Source organism: Oncorhynchus masou, chromosome 12, assembly GCF_036934945.1.
Source record: "Oncorhynchus masou masou isolate Uvic2021 chromosome 12, UVic_Omas_1.1, whole genome shotgun sequence".
Lineage (NCBI taxonomy): Eukaryota > Metazoa > Chordata > Actinopteri > Salmoniformes > Salmonidae > Oncorhynchus > Oncorhynchus masou.
In genome coordinates, this window is record NC_088223.1 from 64,142,222 (window position 1) to 64,164,780 (window position 22,559).

General features: G+C 43.2%; 1 pseudogene; it reads right to left on the bottom strand.

Annotated features, from left to right (window-relative positions):
- The window catches only part of LOC135550652 (cell adhesion molecule DSCAM-like), a 172,640-nt pseudogene that overhangs the window by 39,492 nt on the left and 110,589 nt on the right, over nucleotides 1-22,559 (bottom strand).

Consider the following 22,559-nt stretch of genomic DNA (forward strand, 5'->3'; position numbering starts at 1 on the left):
GTGGATCTTTGACATCCCTATGTCGTGTCTTTGGCTATGCCAGATTAAGTGATATGACATGCTATTCTATAAAATAATTTCTCCATAATTAATATCACCTGATTGAGCTAATGATGTAAATGTAATTAACTAGAGAGTCGGGCACCACAAAATAATATTTATAGAGCTGTTACCTTCCGAATAAACTCTTAAAGACCTAGTAATATTTTACATCAATAGCAGTCAATATCAATCGTCATCTTAATTCAGTCTCATCTGAAAGTTGTAAATCCGGCACGAACCCTGGCTAACAATTTGAATCAGCAATACAAAATTGGGTTTAATTATTTATTTACTCAATACCTAACTAATCACACATACACATAATTAAATCATAACTTGATTACAAATTACGTCATAAAGGAAAACGTCCCTGGCGGGCGGAACAGATATGACAGCTTGTTGCACAAAGGAAAAGGGCTGGGTTTGAGTGAAAGAGCGGGAAGACTGAGGGACACAGGGAGAAGCTGTGCTATCGTAAATACAGTATCTGATGCATTCTAAATTACCGCCCATTTGGAAAAGGAAAATGCAATAAATATTTACTCTGAGCTGCGCTTCGGTAGGTTGGTGGTAGATGGAAGGCCGTGTTGCCAAACCGAGTCCTTTGAAGAATGTCTCTGGTTGTCAATTGGATATGTTGTAGTAACGTCGTTGGGTGATAGACGGGATACTCTGTCTGTTCCTTCCTAACCCTCGTCGCATCTGCTGTTGCTAACTCAACGGCTAGGAGGTATCACTTCTGTAGTGAATAAGAGTTCAAAGTTCATACCATTCGCAACCAAAACTCACGCTGATGTTGGCTTTGTTCTGTAGTTATTATCTGAACCATTCTGACATAGGACCGTCGTCCTACATCCTCGGAACAGGTGGTTATATTGTCGTCAAGGGCTTATATAGGAAAGGGAGAGGAGGGCGTGTTTGAAAAGTTCTATAGCCCAAGTCCCTTCACAGGGACGGGCCACTGATTGAGCAGAGCCCTGTCTTGTGAAAACCCAAATCTTACATTTTAGAAGCTAAAATCACATTTCATCCCATCACGAATAATTTAATAATCAAACATTTAAATTGAACAACAATTCCATGTGAATCCGATAACTCTGATGTGTAGACTTTCCACTGTAGAGTTTATGCCATCTGATCATTGATGAGAATGTCTCAGATGACAACCGAACTGTCATCATATTCATTAAGTACCACCGCATATGTTCAATTGGTCGCATTTCCAGAATATAGTTAATTTCCCCCCACCTTCTGATGTTCCTAGAATCTCTATGTTAACCAAGGGTTTTGCAAATGTAACCTCAGGTGTGTAGAGAGAGGAAAAAGGTGAAAAGAGGTATTTATGACTGTCATAAACCTACCCCCCAGGCCAACGTCATGACACCTATAACACTTTATTCCAACACAGAGACACTCACTCCAGGACAGAACAGTAACATTACTCAACAACAAATAGACTTCACAAAATGACTGCTATGAATGTCTCTAATGGGGGCCAACATGTAGCCTATTGCTTCCCCATGGGTCTCTCTGTTGAAGTTGCAGCACATGATCATTTCAAGAAAAGAGGTCTTACTTTTAACACTGAGCTTTAAAAAATTGGACATTGGAGAACACAGACATTCCAGGATAAAGAGGAGGTCTTCCATTTGACACTGAGATCCATGTATAAAGCCATGAAACATGGGGGTCTTCAGTGACTTACTTTTGACGTTGAGGTACATGGACTTGCTGACGTCAGCTCCCACATCATTGCTGACCTTACACAAGTAGTAGCCGCTGTCCTCCTCCAGCACGTGTTTGATTAGCAGAGAGCCGTTGACCAGCACCTGGATACGGAAGCCTGAGTTCAGGGCTATAGGCTGGAACTGGGGAACCCCCGCACCTGGGGACGGAGAGAGAGAAAGGGAGGGGTGGATGGAGGGATGGAGAGGAGGAAGGGGAGGTGTAAGATGTTTTAATAACACCCTTTGCATTGTTTATGATCAAATTAAGAGAAATTACTACATAATGGATGGATGTTTTGCATCAACAAACATTGGAGTACATTTCCTTTTACTCTGTTATTGTAATGTGAGAAGCTGTTGCTTTCCTTTCTCTTACTGTTGGTTTAGACTTACAGTACAGTGCTGCAATTTCACCATTCAACCTCAAGGCTGTGGACACTGTGTTTGCTGTGTTGGCTAAACGAATGATCTATAATAAAAAAAGCTTGCCGTAGAACACACAATGTTGTGTTTACGCAATTCAGCAAGATAGTCAGAGGAGTAGAAATGGAAGATGCACAGTTACAAAATAACTCTGTTCTCCTCAATCATGAATCCAGTGTGTAAACAGATCATCATAGTGGTCAGAAGCAAGAAGAGTAGCTTCTAAATAATGCTGGGATGTGTTCAGCAGGGTACACTGTACCGTAGCAAAACGTTTTGCAATGGAAAATGTGTGTTCTAATTGGACAGGTTCAGGCAGTACCACACCATTTCACTCCATGTCAAGACATTTACTCTCTACTAAACACCACCTTTGTACACTGAGAGTACAAAAACATTAGGAACACCTGCTCTTTCCATGACAGACTGGCCAGGTGAATCCAGGTGAAAACTATGACCCCTTATTGATGTCATTTGTTCAATCCACTTCAATCAGTGTAGGTGAAGGGGAGGAGACAGGTTAAAGAAGGATTTTTAAGCCTTGAGACAATTGAAACATGTATTATGTATGTGTACGTTCAGAGAGTGAATGGCACATATTGACCCTTTTTTAAATGTATTTTTTAGGGGGTAGATTAGCTTTAATATTGCAGATAGATTGTAGCTTTCATCAATCGAACATCTCTGGTGTTACGGCTTTCTAGGTGGGAAGGAGAGTCGGACCAAAATGCGGCGTGTAGATTGCGATCCATGTTTAATAAACAAACGTAAAACACGAATCAATTACAAACACTAGATAACAAAGAACGTAACAAAAACCGAAACAGCCTATACTGGTGTAAATAAACAGAGAACAAGGACATCAGGACACTTAGGACAATCACCCACGAAACACTCAAAGAATATGGCTGCCTAAATATGGTTCCCAATCAGAGACAACAATAAACACCTGCCTCTGATTGAGAACCACTTCAGACAGCCATAGACTTAACTAGAACACCCCACTAAGCTACAATCCCAATTACAAACACACCACATACAAAAACCCATGCCACACCCTGGCCTGACCAAATATATGAAATATACTTCGACCAGGGCGTGACAGAACCCCCCCCAAGGTGCGGACTCCCGGATGCACACCAAAAACTATAGGGGAGGGCGGGACGTGGACCCCACTCTATCAAAGTCTTAGTCCCTCCTCCTCGCGTCCTTGGATAGTCCACCCTCTCCTCCGACCATGGCCTAGTGGTCCTCACCCAGAACCCCACTGGACTGAAGGGCAGCTCGGGACTGAGGGGCAGCTCGGGACTGAGGGGCAGCTCGGGACTGAGGTGCAGCTCGGGACAGAGGGGTAGCTCGGCACTGAGAGGAAGCCCAGCACTGAGAGGAAGCTCAGGCAATGAGAGGAAGCTCAGGCAGGTAGTTGGATCTGGCAGATCCTGGCTAACTGGCGGATCTGGAAGAGTCTGGCTGACTGGCAGATCTGGAAGAGTCTGGCTGCCTGGCAGATCTGGAATAGTCTGGCTGACTGGCGGATCCTGGCTGACTGGCGGATCTGGAAGAGTCTGGCTGACTGGCGGATCCTGGCTGACTGGCGGATCTGGAAGACTCTGGCTGACTGGCGGATCTGGAAGAGTCTGGCAGATCTGGAAGAGTCTGGCTGACTTGCAGATCTGGAAGAGTCTGGCTGACTGGCGGATCTGGAAGAGTCTGGCTGACTGGCGGATCTGGAAGAGTCTGGCTGACTGGCGGATCTGGAAGAGTCTGGCTGACTGGCGGATCTGGAAGAGTCTGGCTGACTGGCGGATCTGGAAGAGTCTGGCGGATCTGGTAGATCTGGAAGAGTCTGGTTGACTGGCGGATCCTGACTGACTGGCGGATCTGGAAGAGTCTGGCTGACTGGCAGATCTGGAAGAGTCTGGCTGACTGGCAGATCTGGAAGAGTCTTGCAGATTGACAGCTCCTTGCAGAATGGCAGCTCTAGCTGCTCCATGCATACTGACAGCTCTGGCTGCTCCATGCATACTGACAGCTCTGGCTGCTCCATGCAGACCGGCAGCTCTGGCTGCTCCATGCAGACTAACAGCTCTGGCTGCTCCATGCTGACTGGCAGCTCTGGCTGCTCCATGCAGGCTGGCAGCTCTGGCTGCGCTGAACAGGCAGGAGACTCAGGCAGCGCTGTAGAGGCGGAAGGCTCTGGCAGCGCTGGACAGGCGGGAGACTCCGGCAGCGCTGTAGAGGAGAAAGGCTCTGACAGCGCTAAACAGGCGGGAGACTCCGGCAGCGCAGGAGAGGAGGATGGCTCTGACAGCGCTAAACAGGCGGGAGACTCCGACAGCGCAGGAGAGGAGGAAGGCTCTGGCAGCGCTGGAGAGGCGAGGCGCACTGTAGGTCTGATGCGTGGTGCTGGCACTGGTGGTATTGGGCCGAGGACACGCACAGGAAGCCTGGTGCCGGGAGCTTCCACCGGAGGACTGGTGGGTGTAGGTGGCACAGGATGGGCTAGACCATGAAGGCGTACTGGAGATCTTGAGAGCAGGGCTGGCACAGGACGTGCAAGGCTAGGGAGGTGCACAGGAGGCCTGGTGCGTGAGGCTGGCACAATCTTCACCAGCCGACTAACACGCACCTCAGGACGAGTATGAAGCGCTGACCCAGGTGCCATCAAATCAGCGACACGCTCCGTCGGGCGAATTCCATGCTTAAAGCACCAACACAGCGACTCCCTCATTTCTCTCTCCTCCAATTTCCCCATTAACTCCTTCACAGTCTCTGCTTCGCTCACCTCCAACACCGGCTCTGGTTCTGGTCTCCTCCTTGGCTCCTCACGATAAACAGGGGGAGTTGGCTCAGGTCTGACTCCTGACTCTGCCACACTCTCCCTGAGCCCCCCCCCCAAGGAATTTTTGGGTCTGACTCTCGGGCTTCCATCCGCGTCGCCGCGCTGCCTCTTCATACCGGCGCCTCTCTGCTTTCTTCGCCTCCAGTTCTTCCTTGGGGCGGCGATATTCTCCAGGCTGTTCACAGGGTCCTTCTCCGTCAAGGATCTCCTCCCAAGTCCATTTCTCCAAGTAATGCAGGCTCTCCCACTGTTGCTGCTGCTGCTTCTGTTGCTTCTCCTGCTGCTGCTGCTGCTGCTGCTGCTGCTGCTGCCTCTGTTGATTCTCCTTATTCCAGCGCCTCTCCACTTTCCCCGCTTCCAGGTCTTCCTTGGAGCAGCGATATTCTCCAGGCTTTGCCCAGGGTCCTTCTCCGTTTAGGATTTCCTCCCAAGTCCAGAAATCCTTATTTCGTATCTCCTGCTGCCGCTGTTGCTTCTCCTGCTGCTCCTGCCTGTTGACACGTCGCTTGGTCCTGTTGTGGTGGGTGATTCTGTTACGGCTTTCTAGGTGGGAAGGAGAGTCGGAACAAAATGTGGCGTGTAGATTGCAATCCATGCTTAATAAACAAACGTAAAACACGAATCAATTACAAAGCCTATATTGTTGTAAATAAACACAGAACAAGGACCTTAGGACAATCACCCACGAAACACTCAAAGAATATGGCTGCCTAAATATGGTTCCCAATCAGAGACAACGATAAACACCTGCCTCTGATTGAGAACCACTTCAGACAGCCATAGACTTAACTAGAACACCCCACTAAGCTACAATCCCAATACAAACACACCACATACAAAAACCCATGCCACACCCTGGCCTGACCAAATAAATGAAGACAAACACAAAATACTTTGACCAGGGCGTGACATCTGGAGAGACCTGAAAATAGCTGTACAGCGACGCTCCCCATCTAAGCTGACAGAGCTTAAGATGATCTGCAGAGAAGAATGGGAGAAACTCCCCAAATACAGGTGCGCCAAGCTTGTAGCGTCAAACCCAAGAAGACTCGACGATGAAATCACTGCCAAAGGTGCTTCAACAAAGTACTGAGTAAAGGGTCTAGGTATTCTTATGTAAATGTGATATTTCCAATTTTATTATGATACATTTTCAAGAATTTCTAAAAACATGTTTGTGCTTTGTCATTACGGGGTATTGTATGTAGAGATGGAGAGAAATGAAATGTATGGAGAGAAAAAAATAAAGGCTGTAAAGTAACAAAATGTGGAAAACGTCAAGGGGTTTGAAAACTTTCAGAATGAACTGTATTTTTGTTAGCTGCATGTGTGACATAACTCCACTAATGCTAAATTCAGCAACAACAAAAAAGAAACGTCCCTTTTTCAGGACCCGGTCTTTCAAAGATAATTCATAAAAATCCAAATAACTTCACAGATCTTCATTGTAAAGGGTTAAAACACTGTTTCCCATGTTTGTTCATTGATCCATAAACAATTAATGAACATGCACCTGTGGAACGGTCGTTAAGACACTAACAACTTACAGACAACTTACAGTAGGCAATTAAGGTCACAGTTATGAAAATTGTAGAAAGAGGCCTTTCTACTGACTCTGAAAAACACCAAAAGAAAGTGACTCAAACTGTGACTCCTCTGTGGCCATCAGTTGCATTAAGTACTGCAGTGTGTGAATAGAGATAAAAATGCATCACTAAACTTTGATGATCTTCATCAGATTGCACTCATAGGACTTCATGTTACACAATACATGTATGTTTTGTTCGATAAAGTTCATATTTATATCCCAAAATCTCAGTTTACATTGGCATGTTATGGTCAGAAATGCATTGCCTCAAACAGGGGCAGAACAACAGATTTGTACATAGTCAGCTCGGGGGTTTGAACTTGCAACCATCCGGTTACAAGTCCAACGCTCACACCACTAGGCTACCCTGCCGCCCCCATACAAGTGTTAAACATAAGAATAAAGATAAACTTCTCCTTAATGCAACCGCTGTGTCAGATTTCAAAAAGGCTTTATGGAGAAAGCACACTGCAATTATGTTAAGTCTGCACCTAGCCACAGAAACCCATAGTCATTTTCCAGCCAAGGATAGTGTCACAAAAGTCAGAAATAGCATTAAAATGAATCACCTACCTTTGATGATCTTCATCTGGTGGCACTCCCAGGTCTCCATGTTAGACAATAAATGTTTGTTTTGTTCGATAATGTCCCTCTTTATGACCAAATACCTCCGTTTTGTTTGCGCGTTTTGTCCAGTAATCCAAATGCTTAAGGCACGTGCACTAATAAGTCCAGACGAAAAGTTTTTAAAAAGTAAAATAAAAGTTAGTAGAAACATGCCACACGATGTTTAAAATCAATCCTCCGGTTGTTTTTGTCATAAATAATAAATAATATTTCAACCGGACAAAAGCTTTGTCAATAGGAAAGGAGAAACAAGAAAGGCACGTTCCTGATCAGGCGCATGGCTGATAAATGGACATTTCCACTGGCCACTGATTGAAAGTGCTGTATTTCCCTCATTTTTAAGAGCAAAAGCCTGAAACAATGCCTAAAGACTGGCCACATGTAGAGGAAGCCATAGAACTCGTGAACTGGGTCCTAAGTCTTTGTATGATGGATAGGCTTTCAATGGAAAAACAGCCTTTCAAAATAATAATACTTCCTGGTTGGATTTTCCTCAGGTTTTCGCCTGCCATATCATCAGTTCTGTTATACTCAGACATTATTTTAACAGTTTTGGAAATTTTAGAGTGTTTTCTATCCAAATCTACTAATTATATGCATATCCTATCTTCTGTGCCTGAGTATCAGGCAGTTTAATTTGGGCACGCTTTTCATCCAAAATTCTGAATGCTGCCCCCTACCCTAGTGACGTTAACCACAATTTATGTTGTATTATTTGTTCTTTCTCTTATGGTGGATTCAACTGAAATTGCAACCTTTCTATGGCTTGTTTAAAAATATAAATATTTTGGAGATGATTTCATATTCAAATAACCGAAAGTGAGAGGTTGTAATCTGAATAAAGGGAAAGGGCCATTCTTGAACATGGGGCGAGACAGTTTTACTAATCTGCTATAGAACCGGTTTTAAGTAGAACTTCTGTATGACTGACGCCTTTAGTGAGAGGTTGTAATCTGAATAAAGGGAAAGGGCCATTCTTGAACATGGGGTGAGACAGTTTTACTAATCTGCTATAGAACCAGTTAAGTAGAACTTCTGTATGACTGACGCCTTTAGTGAGAGGTTGTAATCTGAATAAAGGGAAAGGGCCATTCTTGAACATGGGGTGAGACAGTTTTACTAATCTGCTATAGAACCAGTTTTAAGTAGAACTTCTGTATGACTGACGCCTTTAGTGAGAGGTTGTAATCTGAATAAAGGGAAAGGGCCATTCTTGAACATGGGGTGAGACAGTTTTACTAATCTGCTATAGAACCAGTTTTAAGTAGAACTTCTGTATGACTGACGCCTTTAGTGAGAGGTTTAATGCTTTAATATTTAATGATTTCTGCCCTCGGAATACATATTCATTATTTAAATAGGCCCGTTTAATTATGTCTGGCTTGCTGTTCCAAATACAATTGAATATGTTTTGCTCATATAATTGAAAAAAAACAGGCAAGACCATAAGCAAATATGTAAACTGGGATATGACTAAAGAGTTAATCAGGGTGATTTTCCCACAAATATATTTACCTTTCCATGGTAGCAAGATCTTATCTACTTTTGCTAACTTTCTGATAAAATGTATTGTAGTGAGAACATTTCTTTCTTTCGGGATATGTATACCGAGTATGTCCACATCACCGTCAGACCATTTTGTTGGTAAACTACACGGTAATGTAAAAGTTGTATTTTTCTGTGATCCCATATGTAATATAGAACACAATTTGGTTGTAATCCAGAGAGGTTAGAAAAAGTATCTACATCCTCTATGATGCTGTGGAGGGATCCAAGTTGTGGATTTCAAAGAAAACATGAATTATCAGCGTACAATGACTTCTTTGTTTTTAAGCTCTGGATTTCTAACACCTTGATATTATTGTTGGATCTGATTTTAATAGCTAACATTTCATGGCCATAATAAATAATATTATTTTACACATAGGGTTACTATACATAACTTTAACCCATTTTATAAGAGATTCTCCAAAATTGAAATATTCCAGGCATTTATATATATCAATTCCAGTCGTACTTAATCAAAAGCCTTTTCAAAGTCAGCTATGAATACCAGGCCTGATTTCCCAGATGTTCATAGTCTGTCTGAATAGGATGAATAATATTCGACAATACCTTTTTAATTTTATGCATTTTGCTTGAATTTTTGCATCACAACATTGAAGTGGAAGGGGACTCCACTTTTTTCAATGGACTGGGTCTTCATATTTACCACTTGCATACTGTTTCAGTAATAGCGGCAGGTAGCCTCGTGGTTAGAGCGTTAGACTAGTAACTGAAAGGATGCGAGATTGAATCCCTGAGCTGACAAGGTAAAAATCTGTTGTTCTGCCTCTGAACAAGGCAGTTAACCCACTGTTCCTAGGCTGTCATTGAAAATAAGAATTTGTTAACTGACTTGCCTAGTTAAATAAAAGGTAAAATATATATAATGAAATCAGGCCTTCTTGTCGAGTATCTGATAATCTACCATTTTTATAGGTGTGCTACATGCTAATAAGTCCTCTTGAGTATTTCAAAAAATGTTTTGTATACCTCCACTGATATGCCATCCAGCCCTGGAATTTTCCAGACTTAAAGGCTTTAATTGCATCAAGACGTTCCTCCTCTGTAATTTGGCCTTCACATGAGTCTTTCTACACAGCTGTTAATTGTACATTATTAATAGAAAAATAATCCATACAATTAACTTCGGTTAGTGGAGATGGAGGAGACTGAAACTAAAACATATGCTTTAAGTACTTTGCTTCCTCTTTCAAAATATGGTTTGATGAATCATGGGTGACTCCGTCATTTGTAACAAGTTCCAGTCAATAATATTTGGTAGAAATTCTATGTTGAAGATGAAAAAATTATTTGGTGCATTTTTTCCAATATTCCATCCAGTTCGCTTTACTTGTATAATATATATAAATTAGATTTTTCTGGAATAAGTTCCTCCATTTATTTTAGTTTTTATTTTAACTAACTTATGTGCCTCTATGGTACACATTGACACCTTATAGAGTCCATGCCCTGACAAATTGAGGCTGTTTTGAGGGCAAAAGGGGGTGCAACTCAATATTAGGAATGTGTTCCTAATGTTTTGTACACTCAGTGTATATTGTGGTGCTATTTACCTTTGGAATACTTCCACACTATGGTAGGGACGGGGTATCCCTCTGCAGAGCAGTTGAGGATCACTGCTTTCCCATAGATGCCATCCTGGTCCTTGGGCTGCACCACAAATTTGGGAGGGACTGGTTAGGAGAGGAACAGAAAAAAAGGTAATTGATTATTGTATAACTTTATTTAACTAGGCAAGTCAGTTAAGAACAAATTCTTATTTACAATGACGGCCTACCCTGGGCAAACCCGGATGACGCTGGGCCAATTGTCTACCTCCCTATGGGACTCCCAATCACGGCCGGATGTGATGCAGCCTGGATTAACACTGGTTATACTGTTATGGTGTTTTAGTTTGAGTTTGTAATACCTTGTGGCTTAAATAGTGGAAATTAGAAATTATATATTTTCACACTAAGTGTAAGAAAAACAAAAGGAGCCAACGTAGATTAGCATATTAGCAGGGTTGGGGTCCATTCCATTTTAATTCCAGTCAATTCATGAAGTAAACAATATTCAACAAATTCAAATTTGTTCCACATTGAAAAGCATCGAAGATAATTACAATTTCAGTTTCCTTTGTGAATTGAATGGAATTGAAATGGAATTAACCCCAACCATGCATATTAGCCTTCAGTAGTGGAATAAGTGGCATCTCACATCACGACATTAAAATACAATTAAGGTAATCGCTGCTATTGGGATTACATGCTGACCAGAGCAAAAGCGTCGCGTGCTCGAGTGTTGCAAAATTATCACATACATGTTATTCAATCATTGCACCCACACTGCTCATGCGCGTCAGCATAGCCTGGTGCTAAAATAGAATTTGGTTCTATTTCTGATGCTTAACGCGCTGCAAGTCCTGCCTTAAAGGTGTTTGGGGTCAGCCAGGATGTTCTGGAGAGGGTGTACAGCAGCTTGGTGGAGAGCATCCTCACGTTCAATATGACAGTCTGGTAATCTGAGCATGAGGAGCAAAAACAAACTGACCAGAATAGTAAACACAGCCAGCATAGTAATTGGTCGACCACAGTCACATTTGAACATTCTGTTCCACAAGGCAACCAAAAAGAAGGCACTGGCTGTCATTGGCGACCCCCCCGACCCTCTACACCCTCAGATTGAGAGGCTTCCCTCTGGCCAGCACTTCAGAATGCCCATGACCAAGAAGAACATGTTCAAACATGAATTCGTTCCTTGTGCTGTTGGACTACTAAATGCAAAGTCAATTGTATCGGTATACAGTTGACGTCGGGAGTTTACATACACCTTTGCCAAATACATTTAAACTCAGTTTTTCACAATTCCTGAAACGTAATCCTAGTAAAAAATCCCTGTTTTAGGTCAGTTAGGATCCCCACATTATTTTAAGAATGTGAAATGTCAGAATCGTAGTAAAAATAATGATTTATTTCAGCTTTTATGTCTTTCATCACATTCCCAGTGGGTCAGAAGTTTACACACACTCAATTAGTATTTGGTAGCATTGACTTTAAATTGTTTAACTTGGGTCAAACGTTTCGGATAGCCTTCCACAAGCTTCCCACATTAAGTTGGGTGAATTTTGGCCCATTCCTCCGGACAGACCTGGTGTAACTGAGTCAGGTATGTAGGCCTCCTTGCTCCTTGCTCAGTTCTGCCCACACATGTTCTATAGGATTGATGTCAGGGCTTTGGGACAGCCACTCCAATACCTTGACTTTGTTGTCCTTAAGCCATTTTGCCACAACTTGGAAGTATGCTTGGGGTCATTGTCCATTTGCAAGACCCATTTGCAACCAAGCTTTAACTTCCTGACTGATGTCTTGAGATGTTGCTTCAATATATTGACATAATTTTCTTTCCTCATGAAGCCATTTAGTTTGTGAAGTGCACCAGTCCCTCCTGCAGCAAAGCACCCCCACAACATGATGCTGCCACCCCCGTGTTTTACGGTTGGGATGGTGTTCTTCGGCTTGCAAGCCTCCCCCTTTTTCCTCCAAACATAACGATGGTCATTATGGCCAAACAGTTCCATTTTTGTTTCATCAGACGAGAGGACATTTCTCCAAAAAGTACGATCTTTGTCCCCATGTGCAGTTGCAAACCGTAGTCTGGCTTTTTATGGCGGTTTTGGAGCAGTGGCTTCTTCCTTGCTGAGCGGACTTTCAGGTTATGTCGATATAGGACTTGTTTGTACTGTGGATATAGATACTTTTGTACCGGTTTCCTCCAGCATCTTTATGAGGTCCTTTGCTGTTGTTCTGGGATTGATTTTCAGTTCTCGCACCAAATTATGTTCATCTCTAGGAGACAGAACGCGTCTCTTTCCTGAGCGGTATGACGGCTGCGTACTATTGTTTGTACAGATGAACGTGGTACTTTCAGGCGTTTGGAAATTGCTCCCAAGGATGAACCAGACTTGTGGAGGTATTCCGTTTTAGTTTTTTGAGGTCTTGGCTGATTTCTTTTGATTTTCCCATGATGTCAAGCAAAGAGGCACTGAGTTTGAAAGTAGGCCTTGAAATACATCCACAGGTTCACCTCCAATTGACTCAAATGATGTCAATTAGCCTATCAGAAGCTTCTAAAGCCATGACATCATTTTCTGGAATTTTCCAAGCTGTTTAGAGGCACAGTCAACTTCGTGTATGTAAACTTCTGACCCACTGGAATTGTGATACCGTGAATGAAGTGTGAAGTGAAATAATCTGTCTGTAAACAATTGTTGGAAATATTACTTGTATCATGCACAAAGTAAATGTCCTAACTGACTTGCCAAAACTATAGTTTGTTAACAAGAAATGTTTGGAGTGGTTGAAAAACAAGTTTAATGACTCCAACCTAAGTTGATGTTAACTTCCGACTTCGACTGTATCTAGTGCATGAATGTATTACTGTCTTCTATGTTTTTAGTGTATGCAACATGATGGACTGACTGGTTTAAATGTGCATGATGTGAGAATGTGATTATTTTAATGAAGGTGATGTCGAAGAAAAATGTCCATCCTGGATGGACAATAAAGTTGTATTCTATTCTATTACATTCTATTCAATATCCTCATTGTTTTTTAGGAGCATACACCCAAAGCCATCTCCTCGTAGATTTTTAGGAGCATATACCCACATGGGCGATTAAAAGATTAACTGAGGTCCACCCTCCAGTCAGTTGTGGTAACGCACCTTAAAGTAGGTTGCCAACCGCCATATGAAGTCCAAAGAAGAAGAAGCAGCTTGAAGGAAGGAGGAGAGATGACTAGAAACAAATTTGGTTTTACTGTTTTATCTGTGGATTAATTGTCTGAGTAAAGGACCTTGTGAATTTCAGGTAAAATAACAACCCAAAGTTTATATCCCAGGACAAATTAGCTAGCAACAGCAAATTAATATAATTGGTTCAGAGCTTTTTCTGTTTTGATATTTCAACTTGCGTGTCCTGATCGCTACTGGTGTGGGTGGACAAAATCAACCTGCGTGTCCTGATCGCTACTGGTGTGGGTGGACAAAATCAACTACTGGTGTGGGTGGACAAAATCAACCGTGTCCTGATGTCTACTGGTGTGGGTGGACAAAATCAACCTGTGTGTCCTGATACTACTGGTGTGGGTGGACAAAATCAACCTGTGTGTCCTGATCACTACTGGTGTGGGTGGACAAAATCAACCTGCGTGTCCTGATCGCTACTGGTGTGGGTGGACAAAATCAACCTGTGTGTCCTGATCGCTACTGGTGTGGGTGGACAAAATCAACCTGTGTGTCCTGATCACTACTGGTGTGGGTGGACAAAATCAACCTGCGTGTCCTGATCACTACTGGTGTGGGTGGACAAAATCAACTTGCGTGTCCTGATCGCTACTGGTGTGGGTGGACAAAATCAACCTGCGTGTCCTGATCGCTACTGGTGTGGGTGGACAAAATCAACCTGCGTGTCCTGATCGCTACTGGTGTGGGTGGACAAAATCAACCTGTGTGTCCTGACTGGTGTGGGTCGCTACTGGTGTGGGTGGACAAAATCAACCTGCGTGTCCTGACTACTGGTGTGGGTGGACAAAATCAACCTGCGTGTCCTGATCGCTACTGGTGTGGGTGGACAAAATCAACCTGCGTGTCCTGATCGCTACTGGTGTGGGTGGACAAAATCAACCTGCGTGTCCTGATCGCTACTGGTGTGGGTGGACAAAATCAACCTGCGTGTCCTGATCACTACTGGTGTGGGTGGACAAAATCAATGCGTGTCCTGATCGCTACTGGTGTGGGTGGACAAAATCAACTTGCGTGTCCTGATCGCTACTGGTGTGGGTGGACAAAATCAACCTGCGTGTCCTGATCGCTACTGGTGTGGGTGGACAAAAAATCAACTGGTGTGGGTGCGTGTCCTGATCGCTACTGGTGTGGGTGGACAAAATCAACCTGCGTGTCCTGATCACTACTGGTGTGGGTGGACAAAATCAACTTGCGTGTCCTGATCGCTACTGGTGTGGGTGGACAAAATCAACTTGCGTGTCCTGATCGCTACTGGTGTGGGTGGACAAAATCAACCTGCGTGTCCTGATCGCTACTGGTGTGGGTGGACAAAATCAACTTGCGTGTCCTGATCGCTACTGGTGTGGGTGGACAAAATCAACCTGCGTGTCCTGATCGCTACTGGTGTGGGTGGACAAAATCAACCTGCGTGTCCTGATCGCTACTGGTGTGGGTGGACAAAATCAACCTGCGTGTCCTGATCGCTACTGGTGTGGGTGGACAAAATCAACCTGTGTGTCCTGATCACTACTGGTGTGGGTGGACAAAATCAACTTGCGTGTTCTGATCACTACTGGTGTGGGTGGACAAAATCAACTTGCGTGAGATAGCGCACGTGGACGCACTCGTTCGCACACGTTTGTGCGGTCTGGTCAGCATGTTAGGGTTATATTTTGTTTAAGCATATAGTTTTGCCAGGTTTTCCTGTGCTATACCAAACATACTGTAAAGGCCTAGTGGTAGGTTGATTTGGATTCATTACAGCTGTAGGGGAACATATGAAGAGAGTTGTACCTAGATACTTGCAAAACTGCCAAATACCTTCTAGACTCATATCTTTGAGTAGGGTCAAGCCCTCTCGCCACTTTTCCCCATCCCCACCCTCCCTCTCTCCCCTATTCACCATTCTCCACCCCCCCCACCCCCCTTTCTCCCTCCCCTCCTCACTCACCCCTGACAATTAGCTGACTCTGGTGTTCCACGATGGCGGCCTGGTTGCGTGCAATGCAGGTGTAGTTGCCATTGTGCAGGAGAGACAGGTTGGAGATACGCAGGGAGCTGGTGAAGTCTATGTTGTCAATGGTTACACTCAGGCTGGCCGGGATTGGCTGACCGTCCTTCTGCCATGTGATGAAGACAGGCTGGTCACCTGACATCACCACACATGGAATGAACACACGCTGTCCGATGGAGAAACGAGGGAACTCGAAGGGATGGATGGTGGGAGGAACTATGGGAGAGAGAGAGGTTGAGTTAAGGCAAGCATATTTATGTCTCTAAAAGCAAGGATTCAACTCAGTTCTATTTATGCACCATTGTAAGTTTAGCAGGTACCATCCTGTGAAACCCCTGTGAAAAGATGTCCCTAATCAACCACCATCACATTCAGTCCATCACCTTATTAATAGCATGTTTTAACACAGTGGAGATGCAAGTGAGAGAGAGAGAAACTGATTATATTTCCCATTGTGGGGGAGGCAGAATTCTCACTGAAATAACACGAATATGCCTGACTGCATGAGCATGGATGTGCTCTCCCTCTCTGGGGACACTGTAGACATCGTGAGAAACAGATGCTTTGGAGAATTAATGATTTAAAATAACATTGGAATAAGCAGCACTTCAGCGCTTATTTAATTCACAACAAAGTAGGCATAATGGGCTCCTGGGGATTCCCTCTCCTCAGCCTCGGAATGCTAAGCAGCCAAGAGGCAAATTAGGCAGAGTGGGAATGACAGTGTTCCCAGCTTTGTCTAGGGCCGTAGCCAGTGTGATTCCCCCCGCCTTGCACACTCGTTAACATGTAAATCACCAACAGTGTCACCAGCACTGTGACACCATCATACTTTTTCCTCCATGCTTCACAGTGGGAACCACACATATGGACATCATCCGTTCACTTACTCTATGTCTCACAAAAACACGACAACTCTCAAACTTGTACTCATCCGACCAAAGGACAGATTTCCTTTTTTCTAAGAACAGATTCTTAGTTTACAATGACAGCTTACCCCGGCCAAACCCTCCCCTAACCCAGACGGCGCTGGGCCAATTGTGCACCACCCTATGGGACTCCCGATCACAGCCAGATGTGACACAGTCCAGGATCAAACCAGGGTCTGTAGTGACGCCTCTAGCACTGAAAAGCAGTGCCTTAGACCGCTGCACCACACGGGAGCTTGGCCCATGCGAGTCTCTTCTTCTTATTGGTATCCTTTCGTAGCGCTTTCCTTGCAGCAATTTGACCATGAAGGCCTGATTCACGCAGTCTCTTCTGAACAGTAGATGTTGAGATGTGTCTGTTACTTGAACTCTGTGAAGCATTTATTTGGCCTGCAATCTGAGGTGCAGTTAACTCTAATGAACTTATCCTCTGCAGCAGAGGTAACTCTGGGTCTTCCTTTCCTGTGGCGGTCCTCATGAAAGCCAGTTTCATCATAGCACTTGATGGTTTTTGCAACTGCACTGTAAATTTTCCGGATTGACTGACATTCATGTCTTAAAGAAATGACGGACTGTCATTTCTCTTTGCTTATTTGAGCTGTTCTAGCCATAATATGAACTTTGTCTTCTTCCAAATAGGGCTATCTTCTGTATACCACCCCTACCTTGTCACAACACAACTGAAACGCAAGGCACACCTGCTAATTGAAATGCATTCCAGGTGACTACCTCATGAAGTTGGTTGAGAGAATGCCATGAGTGTGCAAAGCTGACATCAAGGCAAAGGGTGGCTACATTGAAGAATCTCAAATATAAAATATACAGTGTTATTTCATAGTTTGATGTCTTCACTATTTTTCTACGATGTAGTAAATAGTATACATTTAATAAAACAATGGAATGAGTAGGTGTGTCCAGACTTTTGACTGGTACTGTAGCTCTAGGTTGTGGAGCCCTACGTTATATGTTTATTAACTGAGTCTGGCAGAGTGAGACCAGGTTTGAGTGCGTACTGTACCTTTCACACTGATGTGCACACTTTGGCTGGTGGAGAGAGAAGGTGAGACCAGCACGCTACATGTGTACTCTCCCTCATCCACATCCTTCTGTACATCATACAGCTTTAGCGTGCCATTGTTCTCAAACGCCCGCTGCCGGTGGTTATAGGGGAGCAGGTTGGCATCCTTGTGCCACTTGATGGAGTAGTACGGGTAGCCAATGACGCGGCAGTGGATATACATGTCCCGCCCAGCAATGGCAGTGAGGTTTTTCATTGGTCGTATGCTGGCAGGCCCTTAAAGGAGACAGAAGAGAAATACCTCTCTTAAAATGATTTTGAGGCTAAGAAATATGGAACTTTAGAAGTGTGAGATGTTGATGTGTCAAAAACCATGGATGCAGACAGTGATTCATTCTGAAAGACAAAGGAAACATTTACTGGGGATTGTAACATATTAAAACAATATCTTACTGTGGATAATAGATTAGTATAATATCAACACCTCTTTTCCCTGTAATTAGTAAATAAAGAGCAAGAATGTACATTAAAAAACTATTTACAAAAATAAATACTTCTCTATTATAAAGCAGTGCTCATTTATGTAAATTCTTGCCATTTATTTCCTATAATAGTCTTATGGAATAATAGCAATATAAAATCACCTCGTCCTGAGACATATCCGTAGCTGAGTGCTCCAGAGGGGGTTTACCTACCTTTCAATTTTAATCTCTCTGAGTTGAAGTGAATATTATTATACTGTTCTAGCACCTGCTAGACGCCAGCCATGATTGCGTTTGACAAGCTATAGACAATGTTCCCACTCATGAACCTATTATCAAAACTATTACTCATGTTCCCCCTGCTCTCTCTTTCACACTGCTGGAAAACCCACAGCATATATAACAAATATGACTCCATAATACAGCCCCTATCAGGGATACTGGCTGACTATAAGTATATTTGACATACTGTAGATCAGTGTTTCCCAACCCTGGTCTTCCAGTACCCGCAACAGCACACATTTATGTTGTAGCCCTGGACAAACACACTTCATTCAGCTCAATGAGGACCTGATGATTAGTTGACAAGTTGAATCAGGTGTACTTGTCCAGCGTTTCAATAAAAATTTGTACTGTTGGGGGTACTCGAGGACCAGGGTGGGGAAACACTGTACTGATCTACAGTTGGATACTGTAGCTCGATACAGAGCCTTCAGAAAGTATTTACACCCCTTGACTTTTTCCACATTTTGTTGTTACAAAGTGGGATTAAAATGGATTTAATTGTAATTTTTTCTTCACGTTCTAGAAATTCTAACATTTGTAAAACATTTATGAAAATCATACACTTACAGTGCCTTGCGAAAGTATTCGGCCCCCTTGAACTTTGCGACCTTTTGCCACATTTCAGGCTTCAAACATAAAGATATGAAACTATTTTTTTTGTGAAGAATCAACAACGAGTGGGACACAATCATGAAGTGGAACGACATTTATTGGATATTTCAAACTTTTTTAACAAATCAAAAACTGAAAAATTGGGCATGCAAAATTATTCAGCCCCCTTAAGTTAATACTTTGTAGCGCCACCTTTTGCTGCGATTACAGCTGTAAGTCGCTTGGGGTATGTCTCTATCAGTTTTGCACATCGAGAGACTGAAATTTTTTCCCATTCCTCCTTGCAAAACAGCTTGAGCTCAGTGAGGTTGGATGTAGAGCATTTGTGAACAGCAGTTTTCAGTTCTTTCCACAGATTCTCGATTGGATTCAGGTCTGGACTTTGACTTGGCCATTCTAACACCTGGATATGTTTATTTTTGAACCATTCCATTGTAGATTTTGCTTTATGTTTTGGATCATTGTCTTGTTGGAAGACAAATCTCTGTCCCAGTCTCAGGTCTTTTGCAGACTCCATCAAGTTTTCTTCCAGAATGGTCCTGTATTTGGCTCCATCCATCTTCCCATCAATTTTAACCATCTTCCCTGTCCCTGCTGAAGAAAAGCAGGCCCAAACCATGATGCTGCCACCACCATGTTTGACAGTGGGGATGGTGTGGTCAGGGTGATGAGCTGTGTTGCTTTTACGCCAAACATAACGTTTTGCATTGTTGCCAAGAAGTTCAATTTTGGTTTCATCTGACCAGAGCACCTTCTTCCACATGTTTGGTGTGTCTCCCAGGTGGCTTGTGGCAAACTTTAAACAACACTTTTTATGGATATCTTTAAGAAATGGCTTTCTTCTTGCCACTCTTCCATAAAGGCCAGATTTGTGCAATATACGACTGATTGTTGTCCTATGGACAGAGTCTCCCACCTCAGCTGTAGATCTCTGCAGTTCATCCAGAGTGATCATGGGCCTCTTGGCTGCATCTCTGATCAGTCTTCTCCTTGTATGAGCTGAAAGTTTAGAGGGACGGCCAGGTCTTGGTAGATTTGCAGTGGTCTGATACTCCTTCCATTTCAATATTATCGCTTGCACAGTGCTCCTTGGGATGTTTAAAGCTTGGGAAATCTTTTTGTATCCAAATCCGGCTTTAAACTTCTTCACAACAGTATCTCGGACCTGCCTGGTGTGTTCCTTGTTCTTCATGATGCTTTCTGCGCTTTTAACGGACCTCTGAGACTATCACAGTGCAGGTGCATTTATACGGAGACTTGATTACACACAGGTGGATTGTATTTATCATCATTAGTCATTTAGGTCAACATTGGATCATTCAGAGATCCTCACTGAACTTCTGGAGAGAGTTTGCTGCACTGAAAGTAAAGGGGCTGAATAATTTTGCACGCCCAATTTTTCAGTTTTTGATTTGTTAAAAAAGTTTGAAATATCCAATAAATGTCGTTCCACTTCATGATTGTGTCCCACTTGTTGTTGATTCTTCACAAAAAAATACAGTTTTATATGTTTATGTTTGAAGCCTGAAATGTGGCAAAAGGTCGCAAAGTTCAAGGGGGCCGAATACTTTCGCAAGGCACTGTATATATCTTGATTAGATAAGTATTGAAGAGTCAATACATGTTAGAGTCCCCTTCGCAAATGATTACAGCTGTGAGTATTTTTGGCTAAGTCTCAAAGAGCTTTCCACACCTGGATTGTGCAACATTTGCCCATTATTATTTTCATAAGTCTTCAAGCTTTTGAAATAAATAAATTCTCCCCAATTCCGTGATATCCAATTACAATCTTGTCTCATCCTTGCAACTCCCCAATGCGCTCAGGAGAGGCAAAGGTCAAGTCATGCGTCTTCTGAAACATGACTTGCTAAGCCATGCTTCTTCGCACCTGCTCGCTTAACCCGGAAGCCTGCTGCACCAACGTGTCGGAGGAAACACAGTTACAACTGTAGTCAGCCTGCAGGCGCCCAGCCCCCCACAAGGAGTCGCTAGAGCTCGATGAGCTAAGTAAAGCCCCCCCAACCTTCCCCTAACCTGAATGAGGCTGGGCCAATTGTGAACTGCCCTATGGGAGTCCCGGTCAAGACCGGATGTGACACAGCCTGGGATCGAACACCAGGATGTAGTGATGCCGTGACACTGTGATGCAGTGCCTTGGACTGCTGCGCTACTCGGGAGGCATAGCCCATCTTTCTGATGCTGTATGGTCAAAAATAATATGGTATTGTTGCCACCTGTAGTATTGAATGCAAGGGAAGCCATCAACCATTTGGCCTCCCATCATAAAAAAAATACAAAAACAGCCAATCAGCGTAGCACTAAACTGATTGAGCTCAACTGAATGTTCCTGGCGCACCAACAAAAAAAAGTGTCAATGGAAACCAGCTTGGATTTGGCTTCACAACAATCACATCACATCAAGCCAAAAGTAATTTGACAGAAATAAACTTGAATTGTTGCATCTCATTGTGTTGTTGTCCTCCGGCGGCTAGTTAGCCAACTAGCTAAAATTGTCCCTTTCCTAAATTAGCCATGGATGGAGATAAGGATTTGGACTTGTGGTTTTACTTAATTCTCTGTACTGGCCAAGTATTATAACGATGATTCTGATCCAACTGTAAATTCATACATGGTGCCTCTGGCCTGAGAGGATGGAAGTACAATATGTAGCTAGATGTAGTAGGCTAATGTTAACTAACTGGCTAATTGTTGCCCATGAAAGGAAGTTTTGCTAGCGAGCATGCATTTTAACCAGGTAGTCTAAGACAACAAACTGCAACATGAAAGAGAAGAGGATGGCATTGGCGTTTCTCTACAAGTAGGGTGAGTCAACAAGGTTCTTCTACACGCAGACACACACACAAACAAACACAAATCAGTACTATAGACAGCCACATGATATTTAGCTTACATTGAGTGGACTAAATTGTTTTGGCAATATTTTAGTTGTCACTGTATTAGACTAAGCAGAGGTGATTTGATGATGTTGAAATGTTGAAGTTGAAATGGTGCTGGGATAGTGGAGGCAGCTCCTGTTTTCATGCCACTTGCGGAAACTCTCCAGTGTTCTAAATCAATAGTTGGTTAGTAGTCCGAAAAGTTCGGAAACATTACATTGATTGAACATGCTATAGTTAATGTAACTGTTTGTTACATGCAATATCCTTTGCTGACACCAACGGACAGATGTTGCTCTCCAGTTTTGTGATGAAACAAAGGTGTGATTGAATTTATTCTGCCACTGTGTCCTATTTTCTTGGCCGTAGGCCTATAAATATATCACAGTGGCAAGGCATTTGAACTAACAAGTTCATTGTGCAAAAAACACAATTATCACAAGACTGGTTGTAATATGGCCATTGTTTTTCGGCTTGGTTTTCCCAGTTATTTTACCCACGCACTGCTACTGCCAGCAAATGAGTTAGGAAGGACACCTGCATCTTTGTAGTGATTGGGTGTATTGATACACCATCCAAAGAGTAATTCATAACTTCCACATGCTCAAATGGATATTCAATGTCTGTTTTTTTTTACCCATCTGCCAATAGGTGCCCGCCCTTCTTTATGAAGCATTATAAATCCTCCCTGGTCTTTGTGGTTAAATCTGCTCAACTGAGGGACCTTAGAGATTATTGTATGT